The sequence below is a fragment of the Bison bison genome, unplaced genomic scaffold (assembly GCF_000754665.1).
Source record: "Bison bison bison isolate TAMUID 2011002044 unplaced genomic scaffold, Bison_UMD1.0 scf7180017864461, whole genome shotgun sequence".
NCBI lineage: Eukaryota > Metazoa > Chordata > Mammalia > Artiodactyla > Bovidae > Bison > Bison bison.
Window position 1 is genome coordinate 10,666,943 of NW_011495023.1, and position 9,794 is coordinate 10,676,736.

Consider the following 9,794-nt stretch of genomic DNA (forward strand, 5'->3'; position numbering starts at 1 on the left):
GCTGGGATCCCGACGCCGGTGTCTCGGGGGCCGGCGAGTCGGGGTGCGGCTGCCCAGGGGGGGCCTGGCTCCCGGCTCCGAGCTCGTCTGTATCTTCCCGGGGCCGATCTTGTTCTCAACGGCTCTGGGTGTCGGCGACCCTTCTGGCCAGCCCACTCTTCTCACCGTGAGGTTCAGGGTGTCGGAGGGCCAGACACTGGTTTCAGGCAAGTTTTAGGGGGGAAAAAAAATCAACCAAAACCCAAAAACTTACCCATCTGAACTCTGCAAGGAAAAGAGATTTTAGAATTTACTGATCAGCCGAGTATGGAAAAGAGTGAGCTTTAGTTCTTTACTCCAATGCGAGGAGGGATGTAGGAAGATTGGGAGTTAAGTTCAAGGAGAGAACTTCGAATGTGGGGCTTGGAGAGGGTGGATGGGGTGAGCAATGCGACGTCAGTGGGTGCCCCACCTCTCTTCTGACTCTTAGGGAAGACATGGCCAAGGCAGGTGCAGAGGACTCTGCCATTGGGTGTACTAAAGCCAGAAAAATCGGCAGGAATGGAAAGCTTGTGTTAGTTTTATATTGTATTCTTTTCTAGGGAGTTAAGAGTACACTCCATTGCTTTTTCACAACAACTTTATTGTGGGGATGGAAGAGAATTCTATACCAGCGGGGACTGGCAGGTCAGAAATGTGATCTGATAAGCTGAAAAGTACCGCCACCAAACTGGGCATCTCTAGACGCAAATACAAAGAGAGTAAAGAGATGGACGTCGGAACCAGCACTGTGACAAGTTCAAGTGACCTCAAAAGAGTGGAGAGGAAATAAGGGGGGAGGGTATGTTGATAAATGCGGTAACACTGCCAGTCTCACTCAAATGAGGAGGCTCAGGACTCACTCTTTTTCTTTTTTTTATAATTTTATGTATTATTTATTTTTGGCAGTACTGGGTCTTCCTTGCTGGGCAGGTTTTTCTCTAGTTTTGGTGCTCAGGCTTCTCTTTGCAATGGCTTCTCTTGTTCTGGAGCACCGGCTCTAGGGCTCAAGGACTCCTTAGTTTCAGTTCCCAGGCTTTAGAACACAGGCTCAGTAGTTGTGAAACTTATTTGCTCCGCAGCACGTGGGATCCTCCGGTATCAGGGATCGAAGCCGTGTCTCCTGTATTATCAGGCAGATTCTTTACCATGGAGATACCAAGGAAGCCCCAGGAAAGAGAAAAAGATAAGTTGGAGGCAACCTGCATAAGCATATACACACCAGGAAATCAAGGAACCAGGTAACCCGTCAAATGGCAGAAGCAGAGCCTGGTATACCTTCTGAGGTCTTACGTTAGGCCGTACATATGTGATAAGTGATATGGGAGGCTTGTTTCAAAGTGAGAAAAAGGACCGTTCAGGGGACTTCCCTGGTGGTCGGGTGGTTAGGACTCTGCACTTAATGCAGGGGGCTCAGGTTCCATCCCTGGTCAAGGAACTATGATCCTGCATGCCAGTGCAGCAGGGGCCAAAAAAACAAGAGGAGTGTTCCTTCTGTTCAATAAAATGAACCCTTAAATAAGAGGTTTTAAATTTTTTTCTCACTGTCTCCTTGGAGATTATATTCAGAGTTCAGGGCCTTTTCCTAGAAAATATGTGTAGGACAAACAAAATTGTATACATTTTTCGGAGTTCTAAAAGGTAGCAGAAAGGATTAAAGTGATAACAAGGGTTGGTCAACTACTCTATTTGGTTTTCTACTGGGTTTTTTTGCCTCTCTTTCTTTAAAATACCTGAAGGTGTTTTGAAGATTTCTAAAGAAACAGAGCACCTGATTCTGTCCCCTGGGCAGGGACCCCTTCTTTCTTTTTTTTAGTGCCTTTAAAAATGTTATTCCAGAAGCCACAGGCTGAGGACTGTACTGATTGAAGAACATTTAGGATTGTTCATGCCTTGGAGCATAAAATGAGACTTTATTATGCTTGCTATGATAAAATCATTGAAGGTACCATACCAAGAAGCAGATCCCTAGGGGGATATTAACAACTTAGCATTTTCAGTTCAAGTGGGAATATGAATTCCGTTTGCTGAAGAAAATATTTTTTATATAGTTAAGAAAAGATATTTCATTGTGATAATGTTTTAAAATAATGATTGTTCTTCTTGACCCTTCTTCCTGGCTCAACAGAAATGGTCTGTGAGCAAGTTGGTCTACAGAGGCCATAGATCAGGCCTGTCCTATTTACAGGTAGAGAAAATCAACAAATATTTGTTTATTCTCCACATTGTGCAAATCACCATGCCTTTATATAACAAAAAAGATAATATATTCAAAATTACCGTTAATAAAAGATCTAAATAAGAGGGCTTCCCTGGTGGCTCAGTGGTAAAGAATCTGCCTGCCAATGCAGGAGATGCTGGTTCAATCCCTGGGCCAGGAAGATCCCCTAGAGAAGGAAATGGCAACACACTCCAGTCTTCTTGTCTGAAAAATCCCATGAACAGAGGAGCCTGACGGGATACAGCCCATGGGGTCCCAAAGAGTCAGACATGACTTAAGCGACTAAACTAGAACAGAAGATTAATAATGATGTTTAATTAAAGATTGCTTTAAGTGGTAGATATTAGTTGCTTGAGCTGCCATACAAAATGCAATAGATGAAGTGGTTTCAACAATTGAAATTGACTTTCTCATGGTTCTGAAGACTAGAAGCCCTGGATTCAGTTCTGGCAGAATTAGTTCCTGGTGAGGGCTCTCTTGTTGGCTTGTAGACAGCTGCCTTCTCACAGTGGTGGAAAGAGAGTTCTGATCTCTTCTTATAATCCCATCATCAGTGCCCCACTCTCTTGGCCTCATCCAAAACCTGATTACCTCCCAAAGGCTCTACCTCTCAGTACTGTCACGTTTGGGGGTTAGAACTTCAACATAGGAATTTGGGAGCAGGGAACACAATTCCGTTTGTAGCAGTATTTTGTTTGGTATTTGGTTTGATTTGGTTTTTTTGGCTGCCATGCAGCATGCAGGATCTTAGTTCACTGACCAGGGAACTTGTGCGCCCTGCAGTGGAAGCGCAGAGTCATAACAGCTGGACCACAGCAACAGTATGTTGTTTTTGAGTTTTTATGTAGGGGTGTTCTGCATAATCCTACCGGAGATGTATTAAGGTCATTTCTCTGTCTCAATAGTTCAGGTTTCCCCAAAGATTTTAGAACCACAGGTTCACATATTATTAAAGCTCTGGCAAAACTGGTCAAATATTTTATCATATGACCATTCTAAAATTCAGTTGATTATAGATAAAGATTAGGTTTTAATCTCTGATAAAGGCAGGTAATTTGGCCAGAGAATATTTAAGCAACCTTAACCCTGACTTTTAAAAATCCTTTTCTGAAAACTCTGTCCTGAGAAGAACAGCATTATGAAGATCTCCATCTTTATTTAGAGCCCTGCTGTCCAATAGAAGTATAATGCAAGCCATAAATGGAATTTAAGGTTTTCTATTAGCTATATTTTTAAGAAGTAAAAATAAACAAGTTAAATTTATTTGAATAATACTCTTATTTAACCCAGTATATTAAAAATATTATCATTTTGATATACAATCAATATAAAAATACTTAGTGATAAACAATTTACATTTCTTTTTCTTTGTACACTGTTTTGAAAATGGTGTGTATTTTACACTTAGAGGACAAACCAATTCAGATTAGCCAAGTTCACATATTTAATAGCCACATGTAGCTAGTGCTACCACATTAGACAGCTCAGATCTCCAGGAACTATATGATTTGAACCACACTATGTGCATAGATATGACTATAACCTGGCTGTTGTTTATGTAATAACCCTCAAAAAGATAAGTGGGATGGTATTATGGCTTGAGGCTGTTTATAATCTTTGATTGGAGTCTCTGGAATTGAAAATCGTGTCAGTTGATTCTGGAATCCTTCAGGAAGATTAATAAGTATAAATATTAACTTTTCATTTTGTGACGATCACCCATCAGAAGGGTCATGGAAAGAACAGAAGTAAGCCCTACTCTAGACTCAGTTTATCACTTTGTTGGTGGCATAACTCAAGTTTCCATTTTCTTTTACTTCATGGATTTTAGCAATTGTAACTTAGAGGAGGTAATACCTATAAGAGATTACTTAAGTGAAAATGAGATCTTGAAATGTGCCACCAAGAACATTACTGTATATTTATAAGAGGCTTCTCATATAGGAACTCAAGAATACTTATACATCATCTAATGCTCTTAATTGCTATAGGAAGTTGATAGGTATTAATGTTCCAAATTTGCAAATGAGGAAAATCCATTTTCATGAGGTTTTTTTTTCAGTGAAGCACAAATGCCATACAGGTTTCCTGACTCTTAAGTGTGATGCATTAACCTTACTTACTTTCTGCCATTTCTTTCAAATAAAGATTTAATGTTCTTTAAATGAAGATCTAACATATATAGTAAAGAGCATGAATCTTAAGTGTTCACCTCAATGAGTTTCTTTTACTTATGTCTACATCCGTATAAAACCACCCTCTGCCAGCTTAAGATGTAGGACATTTCAGCTCCCCTGAGGTCCCTCCCAGCAGAGAATCTCCCAAGGACACCATAAGTCTAACCAACCACTATCACCAGAGCTTGGTTTCCTGCGTTCCTGAACTTCATATAAATGGAATCATACAATGTGTACCATTTTATATCAAGCTTTTGCTCAGCTTTATGTCTGTGAGATTCATTCCTCTTGTTGGGTACAAGAGTTCATTCATTTTCTTTGCTCTATATTATTTCATTATATAAATATACTGCAATTTTTTATCCATTCTACAGTTGATGGGTATTCTTGTACATTTTAGTTTATGTCTTTAGGTAGACATAAGCACACTGTATCTTGTGTATATGTTCTGTTCATGAGTGGAATTTTTGGATTAGAGTGTGTGTGTGTATTAGTATGTTTGGCTTTAGTAAGTATTATCAAATAGTTTTCCTGAGTAGTTGTATCAAAGGTTGTACAGTGGTAAAGAATCTGCCTGCAGTTCAGGAGACTTGGGAAAGTTAGGCTGTATCGCTGGGTCGGGAAGACCTCCTGGAGAGGGAAATGGCAACCCACTCCAGTATTCTTGTGTGAGGGAAATCCCATGAACAGAGGATCCTGGCTACAGTCAATGGGGTTGCAAAAGAGACATGACTGAGCACGCACTCACGCACTCTCACCTGCAGTATATGAGAGTGCTAGCTATCCCATATCTTCACCAACACTTGGTGTTAATTGGAGCATAGTGGTACATTTTTGCCTCATTGGGATTTTAATTTGCATTCCCCAATCGTCCAATGACACTAGGCACATTTTCATGTGCTTATTGGTCACTTGGACATCCTTTTCTTTCACAAGCCTGTTCAAGTCTTTTGGCCATTTAAAATTTTAATTTTATATTGGAGTATAGTTAATTAACTATCAGTGGGCTTCCCAGATGGTGCTAGTGGTAAAGTACCCACCTGCCAATGCAAGAGATACAAGAGACACGACTTCAATCCCTGGATTGTGAAAATCCCCTCTGGAGCTGGGAATGGCAACCTGCTCCAGTATTCTTGCCTGGGAAATCCCATGGATGGAGGAGGCTGGCAGGCTACAGTCCAGGGGGTTGCAAAGAATCCAACACACCGAGCACATGCAATACATGGTTAATTAACGTGTCAGTTTCAGGTATACAGCAAAGTGATTCAGTTATACATATACATGTATCTATTCTTTTTCAAGTTCTTTTCTATTTAGGTTATTAGAGAATATTGAGGAGAGTTACCTGTGCTATACACCTTGTTGGTTATCTGTTTTAGATATAGCAGTGTGTATACATCAATCCTGGGAGAAGGCAATGGCACCCTACTCCAGTACTGTTGCCCGGAAAATTCCATGGATGGAAGAGCCTGGTAGGCTGCAGTCCATGAGGTCACCAAGAGTCGGACACGACTGAGCGACTTCACTTTCACTTTCCACTTTCATGCATTGGAGAAGGAAATGGCAACCCACTCCAGTGTTCTTGCCTGGAGAATCCCAGGGATGGGGGAGCCTGGTAGGCTGCAGTCCACGGGGGTCGCACAGAGTCAGACACGACTGAAGCAACTTAGCAGCAGCAGCAGCATACATCAATCCCAGTCTCCCAGTCTATCCCTCCTTCCTACCCTTCCCCATCTGGTAACCATAAATTCATTCTCTAAGTCTGTGAGTCTGTTTCTGTTTTGTAAATAAGTTCATTTGTATTTTTTTAAGATTCTGCTTATAAGCGATATCATATGATATTTGTCTTTTTCTTCTGACTTCACTTAATATGATGATCTCCAGGTCTAACCCTGTTGCTGCAAATGGCATTATTTCATTCTTTTTAATGGCTCATTTACCAGTTGTTGGTCTTTTTTCTTTCATTTGAAAGAGTTCTTTCTATATTTGGATATAAGTCCTTTGTAGAATATTATTTTGCAAATGTCTTCTAATCTGTAGCTCGTGTTTTCATCCTGAATGTTCTTAAAATTCTGAATTTTAATGAAGGTAGCTTTACAGTTGACCTGTGAACAACTCCGTAGTTACAGACACTGACTCTTGGCATGGTAAAAAATCTGAATATAACTTAAAGTCCACTTTCCACCTATGCAGTTCCTCTGTATCCACAATTCCTCTGTATCCAAGGTTCCACATGTAAGGATTTAACCAAATGTGGGTCATGCATTACTGTAAGACTTAGCACTGAAAGCACTCCAAGTATAAGTCCGAAAACACTCCAAGTATAAGTGGACATGCACAGCTCAAATCAGTGTCGTTAAAGGATCAATCATGTAGATCTTTTCCAGTCACATAAGAAACTTAAACTTGAATTTGTCAGTGTATTAGTTTCCTGAGGCCGATGAAATTACCACAAACTCTGTGGCTTAAAATAATGGTAATTTATTCTCTCCTAGTTCTTGGAGTCAGAAGTCGGAAATGAGTCCCTTGAATGGACCTGACCTGGCATCACAGTTCAGGTGGCAGCAGGGGACTGTGTGCCCTCCTGAGGCTCTAGAGGGCATCTGTTCTTGGCCTCTTTCTGGGCCTCACCTCTACTAGCTTCTGGAGACTGTAGGCATTCCTTCGCTTGTGGCCATGTCATTCTGATCTCTGCCTCTGTCCTCACGACACCTTCTCCTCTGTGTGTGTGAAGTCCCACTCTGCCTGTCTCTTTTATTTGTTTAATTGGCTGTGTCAGGTCTTGGTTGCATCATGCAGGACCTTTCACTGTGGCACCCAGACTCTCTAGTTGGGCCACACAGGCTCCAAGGACTAGGACGGGGGTCTTGCCGAGATCCAGTTTTCAGTCTCTTGGTCATATGGACTCCAGAGTAACTAAGCTTCAAGACAAGACAGTCGTATTACAAAGTCCCAGCTGGGAGTTGGGAGACTTGAGTACAACTGTGCATGTAAAATTTTAGTGTCTCTGGGCTTCAATTTCTGTATCTATAGGAATAATAACATATGCCTTATCACCTCTACAGAGTTGTTTGGGTCAAATCATGTATGTGAAAGTGATCTAAAATATTAAAATCTATGGTGGTGTGTGGTTTTGTGCATGCTAAGTGGCTTCAGTCATGACAAACTTTTTACGACCCTATGGATTGTAGCTTCTAGGCTCCTCTGTCCATGGGGGTTCTCCAGGCAAGAATACTGAAGTGGGTTGTTCTGCCCTCCTCCAGCGGATCTTCCCCACCCAGGGATCAAACCTTTGTCTCTTCTGTCTCCTGCACCGGCAGGCAGTTTCTTTACCACTAGTGCCACCTGGGAACCGCACTTGAGGAGGTACATTTGAGTACCTTCCTCTAACACTATTATTTTTTGCCATTGAGTGAGATTCTAGGTAAGTAAGTACTTCCTGTGGCATGAGTGGTGTCCAGGCCATAGGGGAAGCTAACCTGAATTTTCTCCCAAATGTTTGAGACAACATAGCATGGAAGTTTGGAGTGTGTCCTCTGGTTCCAGATCTCCTGGCTTTGAAGCCCAGCTTGATTGCTTCCCACAAGCAACATCTTGGGCTGCATTGTTTGATATAATATAGCATCTTCCCAGCACTCTTATCTGAGGACAATTTAATGTAAAGGCTTGGTAATTAGTAGAAGGAGCTGAGCTACTAAACAGGGTAAAAAGCATCCGAGGGCTACAGAGGCTGCAGCCATGACGTCTTGGCTGAAGGAGAGGGGACAATAAAGGGACAGAGGACCAGGGCAGGGGCCACCCCAATCCTACCCCTAAACCCAAGGCTAAGAGTCCACCTCCTTCAGACAGGCTGTGGCTACCTCATATGCTGCAGTCCATGGGGTCGCAGAGTCAGACACGACTTAGTGACCAAACAATGACAACAACAACCTCATGTGGGGGAAGACATTCCAGAAGGTGGAGCCAGAGCTGGACTGCAGAAACTGTTCCCAGTGAGGACAGAGTGGCCAGAAGTGCAGCTGACTCCTCCAAGCTGGCCACCAGCCTCCAACATCAAATACCAGCTATGGAGGGCCAGAAGGTGAGCAGCATGTCTTCCTGGGGCAAAGGTGTGTCCCTCTGGCGCCCTCTGTTGACAGCCTCGCATTCCACCAGCCTCCAGCTCAGAGAAGGGCGAGTTTGGAGCTGGGAGACACAATACATTGGTAAGTGCCAGTTTTTCAATAATGCTCTTAAAGCCTTAAATGTTATGAGCTGGAAACTGGGGGGTAAGACTTGTAACCGTCCACATAGAATTATTGTAAAAAACAGTAATTGAATTAACACATAGAAATGCCCAGATCAGGGACTAACACAGTCCAGGCCAGCTATTTCAACTGGTTCTTATTTATTACCTTATCCCAGGTCATGAGCTGGTATCAAGAGAAAAATGAGACACTGTCTCTGCCTTCATGAGCCTTATCTTCAAGACCGTCATTAGATGGACAGATCTTAGATGCTTCCCAGTTATCTTTAAGGACTAACACTATCTTAAAGCCTACCTTTAGGAAATTAAAGAGCTTTTCCCCATTCTGTATTGGTTTTAGGGGGGAGAGTTAGCTTTTTTTAACAGAAAAGTATGCATGGTATCTTTCTGTTTTGTTCCTTAACTACAGAATCACTGCCAAGCTGTATCTTCAAGCTGTATTCATTAGCTGTCTATTCTGTGTCAGGCCATATCTAGGTCCCCTGGTTATAGAGGTGAGCAAGACAAAACAAAATTTCTGTCCACATGGAGTTTGAATTCTAGAAGGGGTTGGGGGAAAGAGTCAATAAAAATAAAGATATAGAGTAAGTAAGTGATAAATACTATGAAGTATAATAAAAGTAGGAGCAAAAATGAACTTGCTCATTTTCCCTAAGTGTCACTACCTAAAAAGATGTGTGTGTGTGCACACACATGCATTTTGGTGCCGGTTCCATGTACATGCTGTGGTTCTGTATCAGCTGTGAAAACCAGAAACTCCAGGATCCCTGGTGAGCCTATGCTGAGAATAGTTTCCTTTCCACCTAGCAATTTTGGTAAATTTGAGTTAGATTCTCCTTTTTAAAATCTTTCCTTTGCAATATAAACACATTTGCTTCTCAGTGAACTCAGACTCATTTACCAAGTTGCACAAATACTCAGTGGGGGAGAAAGTCCTCTCCTGCTTGTCAATAGTCTTAATTCTCTTTCCTGCCAGATTGGTGGTGATGATGTCTGATGAGTCGCTAAACCCAGTTTTTCTCACATGTATGTCTGAATGTCAACATCTCCGTAAATCTGAGTAGGTCCTCTGTGTTAAATTTCTTTTTAAAATTCTTCCTCTTTTAAATATTCATGGGAATGGCTGATCTCT